The following is a 6109-nucleotide window of genomic DNA, read 5'->3' on the forward strand; positions in this document are numbered from 1 at the left end:
GGGCAGATTGCAAACCTGTGCTGGGAACAAATCTGTTCCTTTCTGATGATGATTTTTTTGAACAGCTTTTTTTAAGGTGGAACTTTATTTTGAGCTGAGCTGCCACAAAGCAGAGACTATTTATTTATTTTTATTATTATTCTAAATAGTAACTGAGCCAATTTGGACTTTTGGCCCCTTCTGGAGAACCAGAGGGCTCTCTGGAAGAACGGTCCAGCAGACGAGTCTCCGTCCAATCGTCCTGGCAGAGAGAAGTGTCGACTGATGATCAGCTGAAGCTCTTTAGGACAAAGAGGCTAGCCTGGCTGCCTGACTGAGGGGGGGCTTCTCCTTCTCCTGCACAAAGGCTAGTTAGCACAGTGCAGGCTTGTGTCTGCTTCTGCATCTGTCTGTGCAGCAAAATGAAAATCGTTTAGGTCTGTTTAGCTCCAAAAACTGTACCGTGTTGTTTGACAAATTTGCTTCTTTTGTCTTGTCGTTTCTTTACTGCAGCTGTCGTCTGGTTTTTGTAGTACTGGTCGTACGTCAGCTCAAATCTTAAAATGTTTTCATCCTTGATTGTCTTTGTGTGCACAGGTATCGAGCTCAGCCTTTTGAGAAAAATAAGTTATCTGCAGTGGAGAGAACGAGGAAACATGGGAACCCTTTTCTCTGTCCAGAGGATGAAAATCGTTTGGTTTTCTGATCGCAGACAGATACCTTTTGGCTGTGGGTGTTTCTTGGCTAAAATGGGACACTTTTAAGTGGCAGTGCAAGAGACCGAGTGTGTGTGCATTGATGAGTGAGCAGGAGAAAAAGGTGTCACTCACTGCCCTGCAGCAGCTGACTGCAGCTCCTCAATAGACTGTCGTACTTCACGTGCTCCCTGAGACCCTAACTTGTGAGCTCTCTTGATAAAAAATCACGGGTTAGGCTCTTGGGACGCGGGTGGAGGGCACAATCGACTTTGTACCAAATGTTCCAAGAGTGGAGTTGGAATACACCAGCAATTGATTTACATTTTAAAAAATATGTACACGGTGCAGAAGACAATGCTGAGAAAAAGAAAATGAGCTGACACATTAAAAATATACAGCTGGGTACAACAAAGATCTCTATCGACTCCTCTGTCACATCAGTCAGAAAGTGTTAAGCACACTGCAGAGTTTTTGAAAATGCACATGCAGAAGTGTGCTTGCTTTTATTTTATATGGGACATTTTTTTGTTTGTTTGAAACAGCATGGTAGCAGTGAAAGCCAACAGACGTTTTACTGTATTGTCAACAAACACCGTGTTTGAATCCCCTTCTTAAAAACACATAATCTGACACCAACCAGTCCAAACCACAAGTTCCAGAGTCATACTCATTAATCCTCGACACCAGCTCAGACTAGGCTTGGGCTGATGTGATATTTATGATGGTATGCTAACTGTGAGTAAAAATATCACAGTTTGACAGTATTAAAACAAAAAATTAGGAATATGATTTATTTGCTTTTATTACAAACAGAAATTCAAATTATATAACTACTGTTGCCAAAATTATATCATAATAATTAATAATAATTATATTATTATGATAATATAATACTACCTCAAATATTTATTTAAAATTATTTAAATTTTATTGCACAGATATAAGGAGACCGAGAGAACAAACATGTTGACAGCTTTTTCCTGCTCTCAGGACAGATTTTAAGCCAATATTTCATCAGCTTTTTAATTATATCATTTTATTTACAATAATATTTAAGATCAAGGCTATTTTTTCATGTAATTACAAGCATTGAGATTATTTTTTTATAATTTAACACCATGCTGTTTTAAATCAATTATTTTTTTGAAACAAATTATAAGACATTATGGACACAATGAGCAGCTTGTTTAATGACACTTTAGGCAGTTCACTATGGAGCTGAAATTTCCCCTTTAAGAGACTATTTTGTTTGGCCAATTGCTATGAACCTAGAAACAAGGTGTTTCACTTTAAGAGAAATAAGGCTTATGAAAAATGCTTCTGCCTTCCTTTCTTATTACCGAAAATAAAGCACCAGATCAATTTATTTATAACAATAAAGTAATTCTGCCTTTTGCGTTAAATATTACTACTTCTCTGCTGTGCTGCTTTTTGTAATGTTGAGAGCCTGACAAGAAGATGTTAGCTAATGGATTAGAAAGTTATTAGCCTCCAGTGCTAGCAGTAGGCTGCATCTGTTTCACCTGCTAACATTCTAACTCTTGTAGCTTATTGCAAACATTTAAATCAAAACAGTGTTACTTTGAAAAGAGACGTGTGTCGCTCCCCTGGTGGACAAACCATGACTGACTGGGTTATCCACTACCAGATAAAATGTACAACCTGCCTATTTAATAATAGTTCTCCTTCATGCCATTGGAAGGTGTGAATTCATACACTATTAGAGCTTGACCTGGTTTTTCAACTTTCCCCAAGGCAGCTTGCTTCTCTGAACACCTCATTTCTTCTAAATGAGTTAAATTAGAAATGCAGTTCAAAACAATTGATTTGCTCTGTAATAGCCTCTGCTCCATCTCTCCTGCAGTTGCCCTTTTTTGCTAATTGTGTTGTTGTTGTTTTTTTTCCCCATACCTCCATTTGATGTCATGGTGAACAATGCTGATGCCAACTAATCAGTGTGCCTGTGCCACGGAGCTCCCAGCAACAGCTGAAAGAGTGCCGTGATCTGTGAATACCAAACAGCCAGGCGCAGTGTGACGAGCACTGAGCAGTCCAACACACCGGAATGGATCCAGAGCCCACAAAACAGCCAGACAGGTTTATTAGGGTCTGTCTGACACACAGCAAAGTCTGGCAGCGCACTGAGCCCACTGATGAAATCCTCACACTCCCTCCACCCGCCTTCACCAACAGTAAGAAAGCAGCATGCTCAGAATAATCCGCCAAGTAGCCAATAAATATCAACCCATAAAAATCAGCCCTCGGCTACTTTGTAACTCTGTCAAATAAGGAGATTAACTTTGTTCAAAGTCAAAGGACTTCTTGCTGCGAAACTGATGTTGTTTCCTGCGTCTAAATAATATCGCTCAGCATCTGGTGGAGTCATTCAAAAAGGATGTTTTCATTTTAAATCTGCTTAATTTTTAATTGGCAAATTGATATAGCTTTGACATGTACTCCAAGAAAATATACACCATCAGTACTTTAAATTTGGAAACAATTTGCATGAACCATTTTTATGTAATTCCAACCCTACTGTTACTGATTAAATATTGTGGGATTTTTAGTTTGACTAACCTAACCCGTTTACAGGGTTCCTACACAGCATTGAAAAAAATGAATTATGATTTTAGTGTTTTCCAAGTCTGAAAAAAATAAATGGAAAAACAGCAGTGGTTCCAGACTCTAGTATCTTTTGCATTTTCTGCATGGTAGAGATTTGGATTAGATGATGGGCACATAATGTAGAAATAAAATGTGCCAATATAAATCTTTATGGGTCATGACGGATCATAAAATGTGCTGGGAATGACAAACAGATCATGTTAACACAAAAATTCTTTGCATTCCTTAAAGGAATGCTTATTGCCTGCTGACTTGCATGCCAGATCCTCTTTTGATGATGATGGTGTTTTAGCCAACCCTTGAAGAGGATATTGTTAACAATCTCGTGCAATTTTGTTAGATGCCACACTCACACTGTGAATGACTCTCAGATACTACTACATCAAATTTTAGATCAATATCAGCAAAACTGACACTTGTAGCAAAATTCTGTGTTTGCTAAGATTGATTAGCTGTGGCAGCTATTTTGAATTGGATTAACTTTAAAAGTTAATCCGTTGTAAATACACAGCCAATGTTTTTTTCCTGAAGGTTTCATTAAAATTAGATATTTTGCTAACAGACAGACACATCATTTACACAGGCAAAAAAATAATCATTTGCCTTTGTCTTTCAGAGGCGGACAATAAATTGCATATGCTCAGGGGAAGTGCCTCAGCTAGAATCTAACTATGGTACCTTGTTCATTTATCACTACTTTTCCGTAATAAACAGCAGTATTTGTCAAAGTTCTTCTGCAGGGATTGATTCAGATCTTGAATACGTGTAGATAAACCAAAGCTTCAGCCAATGAACCCGAGTGTGCGTGTGAGAGATTACACTCCATTGTTCTGAGGTGGTCGTGTAACACACTCAGCTGCGGCATCGCTGCTTCAAAACCACAACAATGGGAGATTATTATTTATCCGACAACTCGGGTTTAAACTGGAGCTGACGTGGAGGGGGGGGTGCAGGTGGTGGGGATGAGGAGGGGCAGAAGGTATGAGTGCAGATTGGAATTGGTGGTGTCTGAGTTTCCAGACACTGCGGCAGGAGGCCAGACAGTCACCTGAGCACACACACACACACGAAGTACTGATGACAGCGCACACATCCCCTGTGCAAAGACACACAGACACACATCTGATACGCTACCAATTCAATTTAGTTTTTAATTCAATCAGTGCCTATAAATCATAGTGCCACTTGTAATGTAATTATCCTCACACATCAAAGGCACAAAAGTTTTTTCTTCGTCTTGGGGCAATGGGGATGAAAGATAAACTTCATTAACTTCTACAAATTACAGTGAGTTCTGTGGGAGGTGGGGGTGGGAGGTCGGGTGTGCTGGGACTGGGAGGCCTGTCACAGTGGGCCTGTGAGTACCGAGCAGGAAGCAGGAAAAGCAGGGCTGCTGATTGAAAAGCAAACAGTATAACTCTGAGGGAGCAGGCTGTCGGCCCCGCAGGCCAGGGGTCTGAACACGGCCAACTGGAAAGGTTTCCTGCACTGGTTGTTGTTTGTGTGCAGTTTGCACATATGTGTGTGTATTTTTGTTGTTGTTGTTTGTTTGTTTGTATTTTTACAGGGGTCTCCTCTGACCCTGTTTCCATAGGCGTTGCCAGGGAAACTTGGTATCTAACTAATAGCTTGATGGAGTTATTGAACTGTAACTGGCTGGGGAAATTATGCTCTGTTTTGTCCAGTGGCTGGGACTTAAGTGAGACCTTTAGTTTGTCTCACATTGTTGCTGCAGGATGAAGACTTTTAACCCTTTGGTCACCAGCAAAGTTAACACTTTAGTTTTTTTCTTCTAGTGCAGATGCTGCATTTGTTCTGGAGACTGCTATTTTTTAGGGGAGATCAAGTGATTTGACATCCAGTTAAACTTACCTCTTTAAATCTGGACACTTGTTCAGCTCATAAAAACATGAAAAATTTAGCATTTTCAACAAAATAAAAAGCAGCATGAATGTTGAGTGCTCAAGAACTTAGCTTAAATTTGTTAAAGAAGTTAGAACTGAAGTTGTAAAGTTAAAATGAGCTGAACACAAGCTCAAAGCTAAAACAAGCATAACAGTAGCTAAAAGCTGAAATTAGCAAAACAGTAGCTAATGACTCAAATTAGTAAAACAGAAAAAAAAGCTAAATAGTATCTGAAATCTAAAACCATCACAAGGGTAGCTTAAAATGCTAAAATGACAGGTGCACTAGGTAAAAGCTGAAACAGCCAAAACTATCTAAAAGCAAAACAAGACAAAAAAATAGCAAAGGAAGTAGACTTTAAAGAGAATGATGGTTGCTAGGAATTGAAAAGATCTCAAAATATGAAAATCTTTGTAAACAAAAATAAATACTTACAAATAAAAAATACAAATACCAAAAGTCACTGCACTACTCCCGACTGAGCGAAATGTTGTGATATATGAAGGGTTAAAATGCTAAAGAACTTTGATTGCAAAAAAACAAATAAAAATACAGGAGACACTATAAACAGGAAAACAACAGTGTAAATGCTGCCTCAGCATTGATACAAAAATTAAAACTACTTTTTTATGGATCTTTTTGGACATTTATTTAACAGACACACAGGTACAAAGAAAACAATTTTTAGTGTTTTTACTAACTTTATCTGCAATATCGCGTGGACATCGGGGACAGTTCCTCTGGATTGGCAGACCGGGGTGGTGGTCCCCTTATTCAAAAAGGGGGACCGGAGGGTGTGTTCCAACTACAGAGGGATCACAGTCTTAAGCCTCCCCGGTAAGGTCTATTCGGGGGTTCTGGAGAGGAGGGTCCGTCGGATTGTCGAACCTCGGATTCAGGAA

The 6109-nt window shown here is 39.2% G+C and overlaps 1 long non-coding RNA gene across 2 annotated transcripts in view; it reads left to right on the top strand.

The window, feature by feature from the left end:
* LOC108248814 overlaps positions 1–6109 on the top strand; it is an 80348-nt gene that overhangs the window by 70144 nt on the left and 4095 nt on the right. The window contains exon 3 of one of the 2 annotated variants that reach the window (XR_005233941.1): positions 2634–2869. This is a non-coding gene — a long non-coding RNA (uncharacterized LOC108248814). Of the gene's footprint in view, positions 1–2633; positions 3350–6109 lie in introns of those variants that run through there. The other variant, XR_001809163.3, reaches the window with a different exon arrangement.

Source organism: Kryptolebias marmoratus, linkage group LG13 (genome assembly GCF_001649575.2).
Source record: "Kryptolebias marmoratus isolate JLee-2015 linkage group LG13, ASM164957v2, whole genome shotgun sequence".
Lineage (NCBI taxonomy): Eukaryota > Metazoa > Chordata > Actinopteri > Cyprinodontiformes > Rivulidae > Kryptolebias > Kryptolebias marmoratus.